Source organism: Elephas maximus, chromosome 15 (assembly GCF_024166365.1).
Source record: "Elephas maximus indicus isolate mEleMax1 chromosome 15, mEleMax1 primary haplotype, whole genome shotgun sequence".
Classification (NCBI taxonomy): domain Eukaryota; kingdom Metazoa; phylum Chordata; class Mammalia; order Proboscidea; family Elephantidae; genus Elephas; species Elephas maximus.
Genome location: NC_064833.1, coordinates 74,990,595 through 75,005,722, shown reverse-complemented (window position 1 = coordinate 75,005,722; position 15,128 = coordinate 74,990,595). Strand labels below are relative to the sequence as shown.

The 15,128-nt window shown below is 39.6% G+C and overlaps 1 protein-coding gene across 2 annotated transcripts in view; it reads right to left on the bottom strand.

Moving 5' to 3' along the window:
* The window catches only part of CPA6 (carboxypeptidase A6), a 431,593-nt gene that overhangs the window by 69,404 nt on the left and 347,061 nt on the right, over positions 1–15,128 (bottom strand). The gene's annotated exons all lie outside the window — the stretch shown is intronic.

Here is a 15,128-nt window from a genome sequence, read left to right as displayed (position 1 = left end):
TGTCTCTTACTTTCCTAGCTGGTAGCTGATGACTTTTGCTGAAAGATAACCTCCAACTTCCTTATTTTGTCCCTCTTTCCTTCTTCTTATGTATCTATTCTAGTTTTCCTTCTAGGATGAAGTTGGTGTCTGTATCATCCTTCTTGGCCCATGACAAATGTCAGGAAACTGTATTGTCAAAGACACTACTTTTTAAAGATCTTGTCGGTTCCATGGTGAAGAGAGCATCTGTAGGACACATTTCAATAGTAAGTTCACCACGTCCGCTTACCGCCCTGACCTTAAAAAATCCGATAACCCACAATACTATACAAATGATATAAAATAGTATTGCTTTTCCAACCTGGTATAAGCAAACATTCAACAAAGAAAGATTTTACAATCCAAATGTGCCTTTATTTGTTTATTTTATTTTGATTACAAGATATCAAACTTTGTGATATATGAATACTAGGAAAAAGGAAGAGGTGACAAGTATTGAAAAAGGAAAATATCTAGCTCCATTAAGGATTTTTCAGCATAATTGAGTGCTTACCAGTTTAAAAGATTAAAGCCTGCATCTTTTAAAAATGTCTGCCAGCTAGCAACTACCAATTATTTATTGAGATAATGAATTCATTTAAGCAATTTTTTAAAACAACAGAATAACCAAGCCCATCTCACTATCCACTTGAGCCAGGTGGTTTGCTTCTGTAACACTTTTTTTCTATCTACTGTGTTTCCAAAAAAGACATCCATGAACCCACATGCCAAACTGGAGTGGGAAGAAGTAGGAGTGGCTATTAGGGAATGGGGCAGTCTACCTGGTCGAAGAGGAGAGGGACATGTGGAGCCAAGTCATGTCTTGCTGCCTCTGGTTTCCATGACATAGAAAGCCAAAGTCAGAGTTGACAGGATTATATAGCAAAGGAAGGAAGCAGGGGTGAAATGGCCTTTTTCTCTAGGCAAGAGCTGGTACCTGAGTCCAAAGCAACTAGAACCCTAGAATATGGAAGCCATGCTTTTAATTGTGGTTATTAGTTTCATAATTAAACTTTTTATTTTGAGACAAATAGAAATCTATAGGTAGTTATAAGAATTAATACGAAGAAGTTTTGTGTACCCTTTACCCTGTTTCCCCCAATGACAACATTTTGCAAAACTCTAGGACAATATCACCATCAGAATATTGGCATTCTGTTAAGGGCAGTAGGAAAATTTTGATAAAGGTAATGGTTGAACAACTTGATAAATATAACTAATGTCATTGAATTGTACATGTGAAGAATGTTGGAGAGGCAAACTATTTGTTACATGTATATTTACCACAAAAAAGGATAACAGAAAAAAAAAATACTGACATTAGTACAGTCAAGATACAAAATATTTCCATAACCATGAGGATTCCCTCAATTTGTTCTGTCTCTATAATTTTGTCAGTTTAAGAATGTCATATAAATGGAATCATACAGTATGTAACTATTTCAGATTGGCTTTTTTCACCTAACATAATTTTCTGGAGATTTATCCAGATTGTTGTGTGTATCAGTAACTCATTCGTTTTTTTTTTTTTTTTTTGCCGAAGGACTAATGGATCACAACTACCACAGCCTCCACCAGACTGAGTCCAGTATGACTAGATGGTGTCCAGCTACCACCACTGACTGCTCTGGGAGGGATCACAATAGAGGGTCCCAGACAGAGCTGGAGAAAAATGTAGAATAAAATTCTAACTCACAAAAAAAGACCAGACTTACTGGCCTGATAGACAGGAGAAACCCTGAGAGATGGACCCTGGATAACCTTTTAGCTCAGTAATGAAGTCACTCCTGAGGCTCACCATTTATCCAAAGATTAGACAGCCCCCCGTAAAACAAAACAAGACTAAAGGGGCACACCAGCCCAGGGTCAAGGACGTGAAGGTAAGAGGGGACAGGAAAGCTGGTAATGGGGAACCCAAGGTCAAGGAGGGAGAGTGTTGACATCTCGTGGAGTTGTTAACCAATATCAGAAAACAATATTTGTACTGTTTAATGAGAAGCTAGTTTGTTCCATAAACCTTCATCTGAAGTACAATTAAAAAAAAAACACTAATGACTGAAGATCAGATGAGTAGTGCAATGATGTCAAGGACATCAAACAGGAAGAAAGAAAAGGTCATGAAAAAGATAGGAAAGAAAAGACCAAAATGGATGTCAGGAGAGACTTTGAAACTTGCTCTTGAATGCAGAACAGCTAAAGGCAAGGGAAGAAATGGTGGAGTAAAAGAACTGAAGATTTCAAAGGACAGCTTGAGAAGGCAAAGTAGAGTATTATAATGGCATGTGGAAAGATCTGGAGTTAGAAAACCAAAAAGGGAAGAACACACTTGGCATTTCTCAAGCTGAAAGAACTAAAGAAAAAATTCAAGCCTTGAATTGAAGGATTCTATGGGCAAAAAATTGAGAACGATGAAGGAATTATCAAAGGAAGATGGAAAGAATACACAGAGTCAGTGTACCAAAAAGAATTGGTCTATATTCAACCGTTTCAGGAGGTAGCATGTAATCAAGAACTGATGGTATTGAAGAAGTCCAAGCTGCACTAAAGGCATTGCCGAAAAACAAGGCTCTAGGAATTGACGGAATACCAACTGAGATGTTTAAACAAATGCATATAACACTGGAGTTGCTCATTTTTCTATGCCAAGAAGTTTGGACAACAGCTACCTGACCAACTGAGTGGAAGAGATCCATATTTGTGCCCATTTCAAAGAAAGATGATGCGACAGAATGCAGAAATTATTAAACAATATCATTAATAACACACGCAAGTAAAATTTTCCTGAAAATTGTTGAAAAGTAGTTGCAGCAGTATATCAACAGGGCCAGAAATTCAAGCCAGATTCAGAAGAGGACATGGAACCAGGGATATCATTGCTGATGTAAGATGGATCCTGGCTGAATGCAGAGAATACCAGAAAAATGTTTACCTGTGTTTTATTGACTATGAAGAGGCATTTGACTGTGGATCATAACAAATTATGGACAATATTTCAAAGAATGGGAATTCCAGGACACTTATTTATGCTCATGTGGAACCTGTACATAGACCAGGAGGCAGTTGTTTGAACAGACAAAGGGATAGTGCATGGTTTAAAGGTTGTATCCTTTCACCTTATTATTCAATCTGTATGCTGAGCAAATAATCTGAGAAGCTGGACTATATGAAGAACTCAGCATCATTAACAACCTGCAATATGCAGCTGACATAATGTTGTTGTTGTTGGGTGCTGTTGAGTTGGTTCTGACTCATAGCGACCCTATGTACAACAGAATGAAACATTGCCCATTCTTGTACCATGCCCACAATTGTTGTTATGCTTGAGCCCATTGTTGCAGCCACTGTTTCCATCCATCTCTTTGAGGGTCTTCCTCTTCCTCATTGGCCCTGTACTTTACCAAGCATAATGTCATTCTGCAGGGACTGATTTTTCCTGACAACATGTCCAAAGTACATAAGATGTAGTCTCACCATCCTTGCTTCTAAGGAGCATTCTGGTTGTACTTTTTCTAAGACAAATTTGTTTGTTCTTTTGGCAGTCCATGGTATATTCATTATTCTTTGTCAACACCACAATTCAAAGGTGTCAACTCTTCGTCTGCCTTCCTTATTCATTGTCCAGATTTGAATGCATAGGATGTGACTGAAATTACCATGCTTTGAGTCAGGCGCACCTTAGACTTCAAGGTGACAACTTTGCTTTTCAGTACTTTAAAGAGGTCTTTTGCAGCAGATTTGCCCAATGCTAGGCATCTTTTGATTTTTTTCATCTTTATTAGTTTTTATTGCACTTTAAGTGAAAGTTTACAGTTGAAGTTAGTTTCTCATACAAAAATTTATACATACAAGGTGACCCTAGTTGCTCTCCCTATAATGTGACAGCATACTCCTTTCCACCCTGTATTTCCTGTGTCCACTCAACCAGCTCCTGTCCTTTTTTGCCTTCTCATCATGCCTCTGGACAGGAACTGCCCATTTCGTCTCATGTATCTACTTGAGCTAAGAAGCACTGTCTTCACAAGTATCATTTTATGTCTTATAAATTATAGTCCGGTCTAATCTTTGTTTGAAGGCTTGGCTTTGGGAATGGCTTCAGTTCTGAGCTAACTGAGAGTCTGGGGGCCATGTCTTCTGGGGTCTCTCAGTCTCAGCCAAACCATTAAGTCTGGTCTTTTTACTAGAATTTGAGTTCTGCACCCCGCTTTTCTCCAGGTCTGTCAGGGACTCTGTTGTGTTCCCTGTCAGGGCGGTCATTGGTGGTAGCTGGGCACCGTCTAGTCCTTCTTGTCTCAGGCTGATGGAGTCTCTGGTTTATGTGGCCCACTTTGTCTCTTGGGCTCATATTTTCCTTGTGTCTTTGGTGTTCTTCATTCTCCTTTGCTCCAAGTGGGCTGGGACCAATTGATACATCTTGGATAGCCACTTGCTAGCTTTTACGACCCCAGATACCACTCACCAAAGTGGGATGTAGAACATTTTCTTAAACTTTGTTATGCCAATTGACCTAGAAGTCCCCTGAAACCATGGTCCCCAGACCTTGGTTCCTGCTACTCTGTCCCTTGAAGGGTTTGGTTGTATTCGGGAAACTTCTCAGCTTGTGGTTTAGTCCAGTTGTGCTGAGTTCCCCTGTATTGTGTGCTGTCCTTCCCTTCACCTAAGATAATTCTTTTCTACTATCTAGTTAGTCAATACCTCTTTTCCTCCCTTCCCACCCTCACAACCATCAAAGAATGTTTTCTTCTGTGTTTAAACCTTTTCTTGAGTTCTTATAATTGTGGTCTCCTATTTTTTTTTTTACACAATTTGTCCTTTTGTGACTAATTTCACTCGGCATAATAATACCTTCCAGATTTATCCATGTTACGAGATGTTGCAAGGATTCATTGTTGTTCTTTATCATTGTGTAGTATTCTGTTGTGTGAATATGCCATAATTTGCTTATCCATTCTTCCGTTAATGGGCACCTAGGTTCTTCCCATCTTTTTCCTATTGTAAACAGTGCTGCATTGAACATGGTTGTGCATATATCTATCCGTGTAAGGGCTCTTATTTCTCTAGGATATATTCCAAGCAGTGGGATTGCTAGATCATATGGTACTTCTATTTCTAGCTTTTTAAGGAAGCACCATATCGATTTCCAAAGTAGTTGTACCATTTTACATTCCCAGCAGGAATGTATAAGTGTTCCAGTCTCTCCACAACCTCTCCAACATTTATTATTTTGTGTTTTTTGGATTAACGCCAGCCTTATTGGGCTGAGATGGTATCTCATTGTAGTTTCGATTTGCATTTCCCTAATGGCTAATGATTATGAGCATTTTCTCATGTATCTGTTTGCTGCCTGAATGTCTTCTTTGGTGAAGTGCCTGTTCATATCCTTTGCCTATTTTTTAATTGGGTTGTCTTTTTGTTGTTGAATTTTTGCAGTATCTTGTAGATTTTAGAGATGAGACACTGATCATATTTGTTGTAGCCAAAAATTTTTCCCCAGTCCGTAGGTTGTCTTTTTACTCTTTTGAGGAAGGCTTTTGATGAGCATAAGTGTTTGATTTTTAGGAGCTCCCAGTTGTCTAGTTTCTCTTCTGGTGTTTGTGTGTTGTTAGTAATGTTTTATATTCTGTTTATGCCACGTATTAGGGCTCCGAGCCTTGTCTGTATTTTTTCATCCAGCATCTTTATCATTTTAGATTTTATATTCAGGTCTTTGATCCATTTTGAGTTAATTTTTGTGCATCGTGTGAAGTATTCATCATGTTTCTTTTTTTTTGCAGATGAGTATCCAGTTATGCCAGTACCATTTGTTAAAGAGACTGTCTTTTCCCTGATTAACAGACCTTGGGCCTTTGTCAAATATAGCTGCTCACAGGTGGATGAATTTACGTCTGGATTCTCAATTCTGCTCCATTGGCCTATGTGTGTATTGTTGTACCAGTATCAGGCTGTTTTGACTACCATTGCGGTATAATAGATTCTAAAATCAGGTAGTGTGAGGCCCCCCACTTTGATCTTCTTCAGTAATGCTTTACTTATCTGGGCCTCTTCCCTTTCCATATGAAATTGGTGATTTGTTTCTCCATCTCATTAAAAAATGCCATTGGAATTTAGATCAGGATTGCACTGTATCTGTAGATTATTTGGGTAGAATAGACATTTTCACAATGTTGAGTCTTCCTATCCATGAGCAAGGTATGTTTTTCCACTTATATAGGTCTCTTTTGGATTCTTGCAGAGTGTCTTGTAGTTTTCTTTGTATAGGTCTTTTACATCTCTGCTTAGATTTATTCCTAAGTATTTTATCTTCTTGGGGGCTATTGTAAATGGTATTGATTTGTCTTCGAAGTTTTCTTTGTTGGTGTAAAGGAATCCAACTGATTTTTGTTTGTTTATCTTGTATCCTGATGCTTTGCTGAAATCTTCTATTAGTTCCTGTAGTTTTCTTGTGGATTCTTTCAGGTTTTCCGTGTATAAGATCATATCAACTGCAAATAGAGATACTTTTACTTCTTCCTTACAAATTTGGATGCACTTTACTTCTTTCCCTAGCCTAATTGCTCTGGCTAGGACCTCCAGCACAATGTTGAATAAGAGTGGTGTTAGAGGGCATCCTTGTCTGGTTCCCGTTCTCAAGGGGAATCCTTTCAGACTCTCTCCATTTAGGATGATGCTGACTGTTGGCTTTGTATAAATGCCCTTTATTATGTTGAGGAATTTCCCTTGGAAATCAGTGGATTACATTGATTGTTTTTCTAATGTTGAACTATGCCTGCATACCTGGTATGAATCCCACTTGGTCACACTGAATTATTTTTTGATATGTTTTTGAATTCTATTGGCTAGAATTTTGTTGAGGATTTTTGCACCTATGTTCATTAGGGATATTGGTCAGTAATTTTGTGTGTGTGTGTGTGTGTGTGTGTGGTGTCTTTACCTGGTTTTGGTATCAGGGTTATGCTGGCTTAGTTTGGGGGTATTCTGTTCTTTTCTATGCTCTGAAATACCTTTAGTAGTAGTGGTGTTAACTCTTCTCTGAAAGTTTGGTGGAATTCTCCAGTGAGGTTGTCAGGGCCAGGACTTTTTTATGTTGGGAGTTTTTAAATAAGTTTTTCAATGTCTTCTTTTGTTATAGGTTTATTTAGTCATTCTACCTCTGTTTGTGTTAGTTTAGGTAGCTACTGTGTTTCTAGAAATTTGTCCATTTCCTCTAGGTTTTCAAATTTGTTAGAGTACAGGTGTTCATGGTATTCTGTTATAATTCTTTTAATTTCAGTTCAATCTGTTGTGATATTGCCCATCTCATTCTTATTCAGGTTATTTGCTTCCTCTCCTGTTTTTCTTTTGTCATTTTGGCCAATGGTTTATCGACTTCATTGATCTTTTCAAAGAACCAACTTGTGGTCTTGTTAACTCTTTCAATTGTTTTTCTATATTCTATTTCTTTTAATTCTGCTCTAATTTTTATTATTGGCTTTCTTCTGGTGCCCAAGGGCTTCTTTTGTTTCTTTCAATTTGTTGGAGTTGTAGGGTTAATGCTTTGATTTTAGCCCTCTTCTTTTTGAATGAGTGCATTTATTGCTATAAATTGACCTCTGAACACTGCTTTTGCTGTGTCCCAAATGTTCTGATAGTATGTTGTCTTAGTCATGTAATGCTGCTATAACAGAAATACCACAAGTGGATAGCTGTAATAAAGAGTTTATTTTTGCACAGTAAAGTAGACTAAAAGTCCAAATTCAGGGCGTCAACTCCAGGGGAAGACTTTCTTTCTCTGTTGGCTCTGGAGGAAGGTCTTTTTGATGCATCAGTCTTCCCTTGGTTTGGGAGCATCTCAGAGCAGGAACCTCAGGTACAAAGGATATGCTCTGCTCCTGGCACTGCTTTCTTGGTGGTATGAGGTCCCCTGTCTCTCTGCTTGCTTCTCTCTTTTATATCTTAAGAGATTGCTTCAAGACACAATCCAATCTTGCAGGTTGAGTTCTGCCTCACTAACACAATTGCTGCCCATCCCCTCTCATTAACATCATAGAGGCAGGATTTACAACATATAGGAAAATCACACAGTACCGGGAATCATGGTCCAGCCCAAATGATACACACAATTTTAGGGGGATATAATTCAGTCCATGACAGATGTGTTTTCATTCTCATTTAATTCTGTGAATTTCTTTATTCTATCCTTAATTTCTTCTATAACCCAGTAGTTTTTGAGCAAGGTGTTGTTCAGTTTTCATCTGTTTGATTTTTTTTTTGTTGCTTTTTCTGTTATTGATTTCTACTTATATGCCTTTATGGTCAGAAAAGATGCTTTGTAAAATTTCGATGCTTTGGATTCTGTTAAAGCTTGCTTTATGGCCTAATATATGGTATATTCTGGAAAAATTTTTTTTTTAATTGTACCTAAGGTGAAGGTTTACGGAGCCAGTTTCTCATTAGACATATTGATTTGTGACATTTGTTGCCAACCCCGTGATATGTCAACACTCTCTCCTTCTCAGCCTTGGGTTCCCCATTTCCATTTATCCAACTTTCCTGCCCTCTCCTGCCTCATTAACATCACAGAGGTAGGATTTACAACACATAGGAAAATCACATCAGATGACAAAATGGTGCACAGTCACACAATATTGGAATCATGGCCCAGCCAAGTTGGCACATATTTTGGGGGGGCACAATTCAATCTATAACATGGGTCTTTTTTTTTTTTTTTCCCCATTCTGCCACTCTATATCTCTTGACTGGTGCATTTAAACTATTTACATTCAGTGTGATTATCGATAGATATGAATTTACCGCTGCCATTTTGTTATACTTTTTTTTGTGTGTGTGTGCATGGGTGTGTGGTGTTAATGGTGTCTTTGTTCTTAATTTTCTGTGCTGGGTTCTTTGTGGATTTTCTTTTCATTTCCTTTGTTGTTTTTATGTTCTCGAATCTTTTTAATTTTTTCCTTTATTTTGGTGAGTATATTTATTAATTTTCTTGGTGGTTACTCTAAAATTTACATTTATCTTCCTAAGTTTAAAACAGTCTGTTACATCTTGATATCACCTTGACTTCCTTACCATATGGACGTTCCACAACTATACGATTTATCCCCCTTTTTTGTTTTGAAGTTGTCATTTACAGATTGACATCTCTGGTTCCCTGTTTTCAGTCTTATTTTGTTTTTGAGAATTTTGGTATCTGGATAATGCTGTCCTATGTCTTAATCTCAGGTTGTTGTATGATGCCTTTGGTTCTTTGAAGGACTCCTTTATTATTTTTTGTAAGGGTAGTCTGGGTTTTACAAATTCCCTTAATGTCTGTTTATCTAGGAATGTCCTAGTTTTGCCATCGTATTTGAAAGACAATTTTGCTGGATATATGATTCTTGGTTGGCAATTCTTTTCTTTCAGGATTTTATATATGCCATCCTCTTGCCTTCTTGCCTGTGTGGTTTCTGCCAAGAAATTAGAGCTTAGTCTTATTGGTGCCCCTTTGTAGCTGATGCTTCCTTTTTCAAGAGCTGCTCTCAGAATTCTTTGTCTTTGGTTTTGGAAAGTTTGATTATGGTATGACTTGGTGACTTTCTTTTGGGGGTTTATCTGTATGGGGTTCGTTGAGCTCCTTGGATGGAAACCTCATCTTTCATGATATTAAGGAAGTTTTCTGCCAATAAATCCTCAACAATTCTCCTCGTATTCTGGAATTCCAGTTACATGTAAATTATTCCTCTTGATCGAGTCCCACGTAACTCTTAGGCTTCTTTCATTTTTCTTCATTCTTTTTTCTGATTGTTCCTCAAACAAATTAGTATCAAGGAATTTGTACTCTATTTCTCTGAGTCTTTCTTCCATTGATTCAATTCTACTTCTATGTCTTTCTATTGCATTACCTATTTCTGATATTTTGTTAGTCTTCTGGATTTCTAATGTATGGTTTCTAACTGTTTATTTTGCCATTTTGTTCCTGTATTGCTTTCCTGAATTCTTCTAGGCTTTTACCTGTGTTTTCCTTGAGGATCCTATATATGGGTCTCTTGAATTCTTTGTCAGGTAGTTCTATTACCATTTTTTCTTCAGGAAGGTTTTGTGCCTCTTTATTTTGCTCATTTGTTTGAGCCATCTTATCCTGTTTCTTCATATCATTTGTTATTGTCTGCTGTCTTAGAGGCATTAAAGTGCTGATTTACTTATTTATACATTTCTTTATTGATTGTATGTATTTTTGTGCTTTTTTTTGTTTTGACATCTCTGGAATTTTGTTTCTTTGCTTTCTTTTTAGAATGTCTTTATTATTTTAATTGTTGTTTTGTTGTTCTGATTTATGTGTGACTGTGGTGATGTCTGTTGACTGGGTGTGATTTCCTCTCACTAGTGGGTATGGTGCATCTCACCCATATGCGAGTCCTCTGTGGTTAGGCTTGTATGTTTTCCCTTACTGGACTGAGTGGACGTGGGAGAACAGGTTCTTCCCTGATATTCATTGACAAGTGTTGAGTGCTTAAGGTCCCTCCAAAGCTTGTGGGACTGTAGGCTCCTTCCAGGTTGGTGCTAACAGTTAGTATGTTCTCTGGAGGCCAGGACAGGATATCTCCGTATTTGTTGTAAGGGACTGCTACCCAAATGGACAGGGTAGGCCTGCTGTGCATACACAAATTGGCATCTCAGTAGGTGGTGAGGTATCAAGGGGTGTCAGTGCCAGTGTAGACAGTCTGCAGGAACTGTTTGAGTGTTGGATGTGTACTGTTGCAACCAGGTGGACATTAGTTGAAGGGACTAGGATCTCCTGCTTGTCATTTGGCAAAGGTGTAGCTGGTGCCTGTCAGAATGTGACTGGCATTGCTGGTGAGGTGATGTGTCTGTCCAGCTGGTTACCTGGGTGTGGGTATAGGGAGCATTCTTGGTGGTCACTGAGTTGGGTGCTGTGTATGTACACTGCTGGTTGCCAGGTGATTAGGGCTAGGGTGCAAGGACACCAGTCACTGGGTGGGTGGCACAAGAACTTGTACCACTGGTGGTAATGTGGGTGGGGTGGGACAGGGGTGGAGGGAACACAAGCCTCTGGTTGCAGGTCTATGGCACGTGAGCACGTGGTGTGGATCGCTGGTGGACGTGGCTGTGCGGGGATGGGTGGTTTGGGTGCAAAATTCTGGTTACAGATCTACTGGTGTGCAGTGTGTGCTGCAGATCACTGGGTGGTGGGGGAGGGGGCTGACTGCTGGTCACCGGGAGGGCATAGGTAGAAAAAGTGGGGGAGCGTGTTCCCTAGTCTTTGCATTGGTACTGGGGCACTCCCCACAGAGTGCAGCTAGTGATCAAGACCTGGCCCTGATCAAATGTGTCCAGAGTCTGGTTGGGTGGGGGATCTCTAGCTGCAACTCCAAGGATCCTTCACTCTGCCAGGGCCACCTGCCCAAATGATCAGGAACTGCTGCTACTGAGTAGGCCTATCCCTATTTTCTGATTCTCTCCCTCCTCTATGGTTGCCTAGATCCCTAGGATTCTCACCTGCCTTCCTGCACTTTCCCTCCTTAGATCCAGTTCTTGTTCTGCTCACCTTGCTTCACTCTGGGTTTGTCAAGACAGTATCAGTTTCCTATTGGGGATTGTGTGAAGTTGTCTTTCTGTATTCCTTTCCCAGAACACTGTTGGCTTTGCCTCAAGATGGCCATGCCGTGCCAGCCTGGCTGGTAGGGCGCCTACAGTTCAAAAGTCTTCTTGTTCACTGCTTTCATTCAGTTTCTCCTTCCCTTTGGTGTTCAATCTAATTTTTTATCCTTCCATTTACTATTCTGGGTGCCCAGAGTGCCATCTGTATCTGTTTCACTTGGTTTCTCAGTTCTTTGCTGCAGAGAAATGGTAAAGTATGTGTGAGTAAGCTGCCATCTTGGGCCATACTCTGTGACTCACTTCTAATGGACAGAATAAAGCAAAGTGATGGGATGTCATGTCTGAGATTAGGTTACAACGTGACTGTTGTTTCCATTGTGGGCCTGTCTTCTGTTGGTTTCTTTCACTTCTTTGAGGGAGGCCAGGTGACATAATGTGAGCTGCCTATGGAGAGACCCACGTGGCAAGGAGCTGATGTCTCTGCTCTGCAGGCAGAGAGGACCTGAGACCTGCCAATAGTTACATGAGTGATCTTTGAAACAGATCCTCCCCCAGCTGACCTTTGAGGCAACATGGCCCACCAATACCTTAACTTTGTGTAGACTTATGAGAGAACATGAGCCAGAGACACCCAGTTATACTACGCTTCGATTCCTGACTCACAGAAACTGTGAGATAATCCATGTTTGTTGTTTTAAGCTATTAAGTTTTGGGGAAAAGCACACAAAAAAGAAAGCAAAGGTAGAAAACCAGACTTCTGTCACCCAACACCCATCCCCTTCTCTTGGGGCTGAAACTCCAGAGGTGGTAGAAACCACTGACAGTTTGAGGTAAATACTGTAAGAAAAGGGACTTATGTCTTCTTTACTGTATGTATATCTGGGAGGACATCACCTCGCACAATTCCCATGTGGTAACACGGGGACAAACACAATAGAGGACCAATGGCAGTGTGGCGTGTTTCAGCAAAAGAGGGCTAGAAATGACACCCTGGGTCTCCCGGGCTCCTGTGAGGCAGAGAAAGACTCCAGAAGTCCCCAGTGCTCCCAAAGAGAACATGGAAATTATATGAATCAAGAGCCCAGGAGCCAGTCCTGGGGCAAGAGAGGAGTGACCCATAGTTGGGACACTGTCTGGAGCCCCTACTTGGACCAGCCACCTCCTGCCTTATTTGGGGAACTGAGATTTAACAAAAGGTCTGAGTTAGTGTGAAAGAGATGATGTACCATTGCTGGGCAGGTTTAAGATCACTTAAATCCTTGATACTCCTATTCCGCCCGCTTCCAATGCCACCATTTATAGGAATGGGGGCTTCAAAGCAAGATGAAGGTATTTCTTACAAGTGTGTAATGTTGTAAATTCTGATGTGCTTCAGTCACTCCTACTTCATGGTCACACCTGGGCAGCCCCACTGGTTTCACAAAGACACTGGGGTGAGTGACTTCTAGACTTCCTTTTTTTTTTAAACTTTTGGCTATTGCCCCAACTGGTAAAATGGAGGCATGCAGAGGGTGCAGAAGTAGTAAGATGACCTGACTCATGTGCACACATGATGAGGGCCTGGTGCAGGAGGGAGCAGGAGCTTTTCCTCACTCATCTTTGGGTAAATGGAGCTTGATTTTAGTCATCTTGCTTTTGCTTCAAGCTGAGCTACCCTCAGTTGACAGCCATTATACGTGCCTCTTCTTTTTCCTTTGGTTACATTGTATCTTTCTCTTCTTTGGAAATTTAGCTCAGGTTACAGGGCTGACATATATGTTCGTACAGGTTGTGCACTGCAAAAATCCAGACAGTACCATTCACGCCCTATGAGATAATTTTACAAGCCATCTCCAGGAAATCTTTCCACATTATGACCACCGGATTCACATTATTCCCATTCATTAACAAATATCTGAACATCTACCAGGTTCCAGGTATTGTTCTGGGTGCTGGGGATTTGACAGTGAACAACTCAGAGTCTGTCTTTGGAATTGGTGAAGAGACAGACAATAAGCACATGAACAATTAAGATAAATTTAGGTGTTAAAAAGAAGTTGCTCATGTGGAGGGTACAGTGAAACTTTAGCTGGAGTGTTTGGGAGATGCATTTTTATGTCTTTAATAATACATTGGACCACATTCTATAACAATAGATGTTCTATACTTAGCCATTTTTTTACTTGAACTTGAAACAGCAGAGAATATGTTGTTACATACGCACTGAATATTTAGCACAAGGTAATGTGTTGGGTGCCATCAAGTCGATTAAAACCAAAACCAAGCCAACTGCCGTCAAGTCGATTCCAACTCCTGGTCACCCCGTGTAACAGAGCAGAACTGCCCCATAGGGTTTTCTTGGCTGTAATCTTTATAGAGGAGCCCTGGTAGTGCAGTGGTTAAAGTGCTTGGCTGTTAACCAGCTGCTCTGTTGGAGAAAGATGTAGCAGTCTGCTTCTGTAAAGATTTTATCCTTGGAAACTCTGTGGGGCAGCTCTACTCTATCCTATAGGATCACTATGAGTCAGAATCAGTTTGAAGGCAGTGGGTCTGGTATTAGCTTTAATCTTTATGGATGGAGGTCTTTCTCCCACAGAGCCACTGGGTAGGTTTGAATTGCCAACAATTGGTTAGCAGCAGAGTGCTCAACTGTTTTGCCACCAGGGCTCCTTACTTACAAGGTAATAGAGCTAGCCAATTCTTATTAGCTTTTGCATTTATTCTAGCAAAATAAAATGGTGTTTTAAGAGAATGTGAATTATTCAATATACCGAGTGGGAATAGTTTGAAAATGTTGTTATGTAACATTTATAAAATTAAGGATTCTTTTGTGGGTTTGGTAGTGGCAGAGAGGCAGATTTGGCAAATTTAATACATTCTTGACATTTGTGAAGGATATTTCCCAAGACCTGGCAGAGGCTTCAAAATCACAAATCCCACTGGGCGCACAGTTTCTCCATGACACACAGTAAGGTATAACTGAAATATTTAAATATCCTTAATGGTTCTCTAAAAATAACATTACAAATTTCTTTAGCCCTGTACTTATAAAAAAAAATTTTTTTTTTTATAAGTACAGGGCTAAAGAAATTTGTAATGTTATTTTTCTGGCTAAGAATCTTCATTTCTTTTGTCTCCTTCATTTTCATTACCAGTACTAGTTTTTTTTTTTTTTTTTTAAGTCTCATTTTTTTTTTTTTTAAATTAAGAAGCCAAGGTTAGAAAGTCACAGAAGTTATTGTATTCTTGACAAAGAATAAGGAAATATTAAACATCAGAGCTTATTGAGAAGTCAGACCATGAGGCTGGCTCACTCTTGATAGGGACCCACTCCATATACTAGCTTCAGAGGGCTCATGATTCACATGAAGCTTTCAGAAAATGAGAAATCACTGAGTTAGCAACCATTAGGGTCACTGAAACTGAGGATGATAAATCTACAGATACTGAAGGTCTTTGGTATCTAAATTATAGACCCATATCAGGAGGACACAATGTAATCACTTGCTCACCTTGTTATTGTGAACATATGTGAGATCATT